The sequence below is a fragment of the Lynx rufus genome, unplaced genomic scaffold (genome assembly GCF_022079265.1).
Source record: "Lynx rufus isolate CCGP_SWC_20201006 ecotype Redwood Valley unplaced genomic scaffold, mLynRuf1.p SCAF_20, whole genome shotgun sequence".
Taxonomy (NCBI): domain Eukaryota; kingdom Metazoa; phylum Chordata; class Mammalia; order Carnivora; family Felidae; genus Lynx; species Lynx rufus.
Genome location: NW_025814835.1, coordinates 10,351,670 through 10,358,439, shown reverse-complemented (window position 1 = coordinate 10,358,439; position 6,770 = coordinate 10,351,670).

Sequence of the window (6,770 nt, the reverse complement as noted above, 5' to 3'; positions counted from 1 at the left end):
TTATCATGAATGGATGTTTTTCTTGGTCAAATGCCTTTTCTGCATCTATTGAAACGATAATATGTTTCTTATCCTTTCTTTTATTGATGCGATGTATCACATTGATTGATTTGTGAATATTGAACTACCCTTGCAACTCAGGAATAAATCCCACTTGATTGTGGTGAATGATGGTTTAATAGTATGTTACTGAGAATTTTTGCATCTGTGTTCATCAGAAATATTGTCCTATAGTTCTCCTTTTTGGTGTTGTCTTTATCTGATTTTGGTAGCAGAGTGATTCTGGCCTCTTGGATTCATTTGGAAGTTTTTCTTCTTTTCTATTTTTTGAATAGTTTGAGAAGAATAGGTACACACTATTCTTTAAATGTTTGGTAGAGTTTGCCTGGGAAGACATCTGACCCTGGGCTTTTGTCTGTTAGGAGGTTTTTTTGATTACTAATTAAATTTATTTGTTGGTTATTGGTCTTTCTCAGTTTTCTACTTTTTCCTTGTTTCAGTTTTGGTAGTTTATATGTTTCTAGGAATTTATTCATTTCTTTTTGGTTGTCCAATTTGTTGGCATTTTTTTTCATAATACTCTCTTATAATTGTTGTATTTCTGTGGTGTTGGTTGTTATGTCTCCTCTCTAATTTGTAATTTTATTTATTTTGGTCTTTTCTCTTTTCTTTTTGATAAGTCTGGTTAGAGGTTTATCAATTTTATTAATTTTTTCAAAGAACCAATTAGTGGTTTCATTGATCTGTTCAATTACTCTTTTTTTTGTTTCTATATTATTTACTTATATTCTAATCTTTATTATTTCCTTCCTTCTGCTAGCTTAGGCTTCATTTATTGTTCTTCTTTTAGCACCTTTAGGTGTAAGGTTAGGTTGTGTGCTTGAGATTTTTCATGTTTCTTGATGTAAGTCTGTCTTGCTATATAACTTCCCTCTTAGAACTGCTTTTGCTGCATCCCAAATGTTTTGGACTCTTGTGTTTTGATTTTCATTTGTTTTCATGTTTGTTTGTTTGTTTGTTTGTTTGTTTTACTTCTTTATTTTCTGGTTGACTCATTTATTGTTTAGAAGCATGTTATTTAACCTCCATATATTTGTGGTCTTTCCAGATTTTTTTCTTGTAGGTAATTTCTAGTTTTCTAGCATCATGGTCAGAGAAGGTGCATGGCATGACTTCAATTTTTTCATATTTGTTGAAGCCTGATTTATGATCTAATATGTGGTCTATTCTGCAGAATATCCCAGGTGAACTTGAAAAGAATGTGTATTCTGCTGTTTTGGGATGGAATGTTCTGATATATCTGTTAAGTCTATCTGGCCCAATGTACCATTCAATGCCATTGTTTCCTTGCTTATTTTCAGTTTAGATGATCTGTCCCTTGATGTGATTGAGGTGTTAGAGTCCCCTAATATTGTATTATTATTGACTAGTTCCTTTATGTTTATTATTTGTTTTATATATTTGGGTGTCTCAATGTTGGGTGCATGAATGTTTACAATTGTTATATCTTCTTGTATTTCCCCGTCTTTATCTCTTGTTACAGTCTTTGTTTTGAAGTCTATTTTGTCCAATACAAGTATGGCTACCCCAGCTTTCTTTTGACATCCATTTGCATGATAAATGTTTCTCCATCCCTTCACTTTCAATCTGCAGGTGTTTTTAGGTCTGAAATGAGTCTCTTGTTGGCAGTGTATAGATGGGTCTTTTTTTCTTTTAATCCATTCTGACACCCTGTGTCTTTTCATTGGGACATTTAGTCCATTTACACTCAAAGTAATTGTTGATAGACATGTATTTATTGCCATTTTATTACATGTATTGTGGTTGTTTCTGGACATTTTCTCTGATCCTTTCTTGTCTTCTCCTTTTTCATGGTTTGCTGATTTTCTTTCACGGTATTTTTGTTTTCCTTTCTCTTTATCCTTTGCATGTTTATTAGTGGTTTTTGATATATGGTTACCACTAGGTTCGTATATAACCTCTCCTGTAAGTAGCAATCTACATTAAACTGATGTTCAATCAAGTTTGAACCCATTCTTTTCTCCTCTCCTCCCCACAATTACTATATTATATCCTTTTTGTGTGTGTGAGCTTTTTGATGCAAATATTTATTTTTATAGCTTTTTGTTTCTGCCTTTTTACTCACTTTTGGTCTCTCCTTTCCACTCAAAAAGTCCCCTTTAATATTTCTTGTTAGACTAGTTTGGTGATCACAAATCCCTTTATTTTTTTGTCTGGGAAACTCTTTATCTCTCCTTCTATTCTGAATGATAGCTTTTGTTGGATAGAGTATTCCTGGCTGCAGATTTTTCCCATGCAGCACTTCGAATATATCCTTGCTATTCCCTTCTGACTTGCCAAGTTTCTGCTGAAAAATTTCTAGCTAGCTTTATGGATTTTCCTTTGTAAATTAAGGACTTCTTTCGTCTTGCTGCTTTTACTATTTTTTTCTTTATCACTATACTTTGCAACTTTTATTCAATATGTTTTATTGTTGGCCTGTTGTTGTTGATTTCGATGGGGGTTCTCTGTGCCTCCTGGATATGAATGTCTGTTTCCTTCCCCAGATTAGGGAAGTGTTCAGCTATTATTTCTTCAAATAAATTTTCTTCTCCCTTTTCTCTCTCTTCTTCTTCTGGAACTTCTATAGTATAAATGTTATTACTTTTGATGGAGTTACTGAGTTCCCTAAGTGTATTCTCATTTTGCATAATTATTTTTTTCTCTGTTTTCTTCAGTTTTATTACTTTCCATTAGTTTCTCTTCTATGTCACTAATTTATTCCTCTGCTTCTTCCAGTTTACTGGTGATTGCATCAAGCAAGTTTCCAATCTCACTTATCATAATGTTCATCTCTGATTATTTTTTAACTCTTTCATCTCTGTGGTAAGGATCTCAGTGATGTCTTCTACTCTTTTCTCAAACCCAGTGAGTATCCTTATGATCATTTCTTTACATTCTCCAGCAGGCACGTTACTTATGTCTGTTTTGTTTAGGTCTCTGGCCATGGACTATCTTGTTCTTCCATTTGGGATATGTTCCTCTGTTTTTGAATTTTGTCTAAGTCTCTTCCTTCTCTGTGTTAGAAAAGCCAGTTATGTCTCCTGCTCTTGAAATTGGTATCCTTATGAAGAAGAGGTCATGCAGTGCCCAATGCCTACTGCTTCAGAGAGTGTTTCTGGTGTGTCTGCATGTGCTCTATTATTGTGTTCTGGTTGCTCTATCCTTCAGGCCAGTAATCTGCAGAAGCTCTCCTTGCCTGCTGTGGGCAGTGTTTGGTCCCTAGCCTGAATGTGGTGAATTTTAACTAGGTGTGCTCTGGTCTGCTTGTGAAATGAGATCTGTCACCACTTCCACTAGAACTGAGGCCCTGAAAAACTCTGTTTGGGAGACATGGTCTGGGCTGGTGTTTTTGCTGGTCTTCTGGGGGAGGGTTCTTGTGCACTGGGACTGAGGCAAGCATGACCAAGAAGGGCAGATTCACCTGATTGCAGGGGACTGGGACTTAGTTTAAGCAAGTTAGGCAACCAGTGTCCACATTGTGCTGCTTCCCACAGGTGTCTTTGTATTTATGCTGAGGGGCAGGGGAGGGAAATGGTGGTGGCCAGCTCCTTTGTTCCTGGAGAAGTTTCTCGCAGGGACACACTTCAAAAAGACCAAATAATTTCCCCATTGTGTGCTCCAGGTGCTCTCTGCTGTTTACAGATTGTCTGCCCCCCAGGGTTGCTTGCAAGCTTTCTTCCCAGGACTAGTGCAGTGCCCTCAGGGCTCAATTCCGGCCAACTCTGTGAACTTTAAAATTCCAGGCTTTAAACCCCCACTGGTTGCAAGGACTCACAAAAAAAACATCCCCTCTCATTTACCAAGCCAATGGCTTTGTGCATTCCCCTGTGTATTCCTCTGTCTCTTGCCCTTCTCCATAACCACAACTCCAACCCCTTTGTTGCACCCATGATACATTTCTCTCCTGAACCATGGCTCTTCACTTCCTGCCTTCTTTGATGTGGCCTCTTCTCTCCCTTTGGTTGTGGAGTTTGTTCTGAAAGTCTTCAGGTTGATTTCTTGGGTATTTAAAAAGATTTGATAATTATCTACTTGTTTTTGTGGGACTAGACAAGCCTAGGCCCCTCCTACTCTGGCACTATCTTTCTGCTCAGCTTTATTTCTAAGAACTCTTGTCCTAGAATGTGTAATTGTTAAGTAATGATGAAATAAGTAATTTTTTATTATTTCAGAAATTGTTATTTAAGAAAGACTGGAAAATATCAGGTTCAGTGAAAAGTATAAACACATGAAACTTAGACAAAAGTTACATTTGATATATGAATGAAATTAAGTCATATGGAAAAAAATCATCACCACTTGCACCATAAAATGCATATACTTGAAGATTATAAATTCACAAGGAGAAGAGGACTCTTGTGGATTTCTCAAACACTTCCTGCAGTAATCAGCATACCTTATAAATATTGAGAGCAATTTTGACCTGGTCATTTCATGATTAAGAACATTTTCAAGGTTCTACAACTATGGCTGTATCAGTCAGGGTGTGATCAGAGCAACAGAATCATGATGTGATAAATAAAAAGGGTTTTATGAAATCACTAGAATTTATGCAATTGTGGGAACTGATAAAACAGTATTTCTTAGATGGTTACTTCTGCATCGGGTGATGGGGAATGAGGTCAGCTGGGCAGGCAGTGAAAAAGAGAAGGTTCTGAGAAAGTTCTGAAGTAGGAAAAAGACAAACCAGGACCTACGTGAGTTCAGACTCACAAGAGCAGACTGGGATTCACATTCCTCTCTCACTGTTTCCTGCTACCTAGTAAACCTGGTTGGTATAAATTATTGAGATTATAAGAAATTTCTAAATAAGCTTGGGAAGATTAATCTATTTAGCATGTGGAGCCACCCTGTTGAAGAACCAGTTATGTCTTTCTAATTTTTCATTGCTACTTTCCATCTCTCAGTAGTGTTTTAATACTTTCTTCCTGTGGGTTTGTGAACATTTCTCCTCAAATTTATTCCTCAATATTAACATTCCTTGTTGCTGTTGGAAATGGGGTTTTTCTATCATTATATTCTCTAATTGGTTACTATTTATGTATATGAAGACTGTCAGTTTTTATACATTGATTTATATCCTGCCAGCTCAATATATTCCAAACAAACATATCCACAAAAGGTGGTGATTTCATTTATTTACTAATTGATTAATCTTTCCAAATTTCATCACTTAATGACCCTCCCCCTTACATATTCAATTGTAGTGTAGGAGGCTTCTCATCTTGGAGGATATAAATCTACTGTATTTCCATGAAGAAAAATGCTGGTGTTAGGACATTCTTCATGTGGATACTTAGGATTAAGTGGATTCTGTGGATACTTCGGATTAAGAATCTGTGGATTCTTAGGTTTATTAATACGATAATTTATATTAGATTTCCTAAATTAAATCAACTTTGCATATCTGGAATTCGTTTCATCTTTTTTTTTTTTAATTTTTTCTTTCAACGTTTATTTATTTTTCAGACAGAGAGAGACAGAGCATGAACGGGGAAGGGGCAGAGAGAGAGGGAGACACAGAATCGGAAACAGGCTCCAGGCTCTGAGCCATCAGCCCAGAGCCCGACGCGGGGCTCGAACTCACGGACCGCGAGACCGTGACCTGGCTGAAGTCGGACGCTTAACCGACTGCGCCACCCAGGCGCCCCTCGTTTCATCTTTTAAGGTATAGAAATAACACCCCTTCTATTTAAAGTCTAATCGTTTTACCATTATTATATCAAAAACCCTAAATGTTCTGGGCTATCATGCTATTTGTCTGCGTGCTAATGAATTAGCCTGCCAGTTTCTTGGACGCTAGCACAAGACAAGATTCCTGGTCACATAAGAAGGGCAATTCCTTATTCACAGGAATAGCAGTACACAGAGTATCAAAATTTTGACACTGGTTCCCACAGCCACAGCTCCTACGGGGTGAGACAGACAGAGGCCAGATGGCACCAGCACATTTCAGTGGGTTCTGTTACGGGAGAGGAAGCTGAGAAAATATTGTATAATGAGCAGTAAGCATATCTGACTTGCTCTGTAAACAGACACCGTATCTAGCTTCCAAACTGTATGCTATATACATATCTTTGAAAAAACAGGATGGTCTGAAGAACGGTTTCCAGTAATCCTCTCAAAATGTAGATTCAGATGTCCTTTATCTCTGAAAATTTAATTAATTATGATTATAAATATTAATAGTTAAATGATTTCAATTCCTTTGAATACTCCATTTAGAGTATCCTTTTATTTGCCTTCCATTTTAACTACTTTCCTCTCAAATATTTTAATTCTTCATTTTCTTCATTTTTACATCCTTGCTTTCTGTTTTCCCTTCCTGGCTTTCTTCATTATCCCTTATTAAATATACAGTTAATTCTACTCTCCTTTGGGCACCTTGTACATTATCTTCAATTTTTTAATTATGTTGATCTTTTCTGCCTCATAGTTCCTTAAATAATTTAATCTCCTTTAATTTTTCTCCTTTGTTTTGCATTTCTATTTTCAATTTGGAAATTCTGGTTCCAGGTTTCTTTCACACCTCCAACTGTTTATTTAAGATATTTAATCAAATTGTTGTGTTTTGTTACACTTTCTTCTCTATTTTTTTTTTCTTTTTTGGTGGCAGGGAAAAGGTAATTTTACTGTCTCAAGTGCTTTGATTTTCATTTTCCGTTTTATTCGAATAGGAGCTTTGGCTAAGTAAAGACTTCATGTGT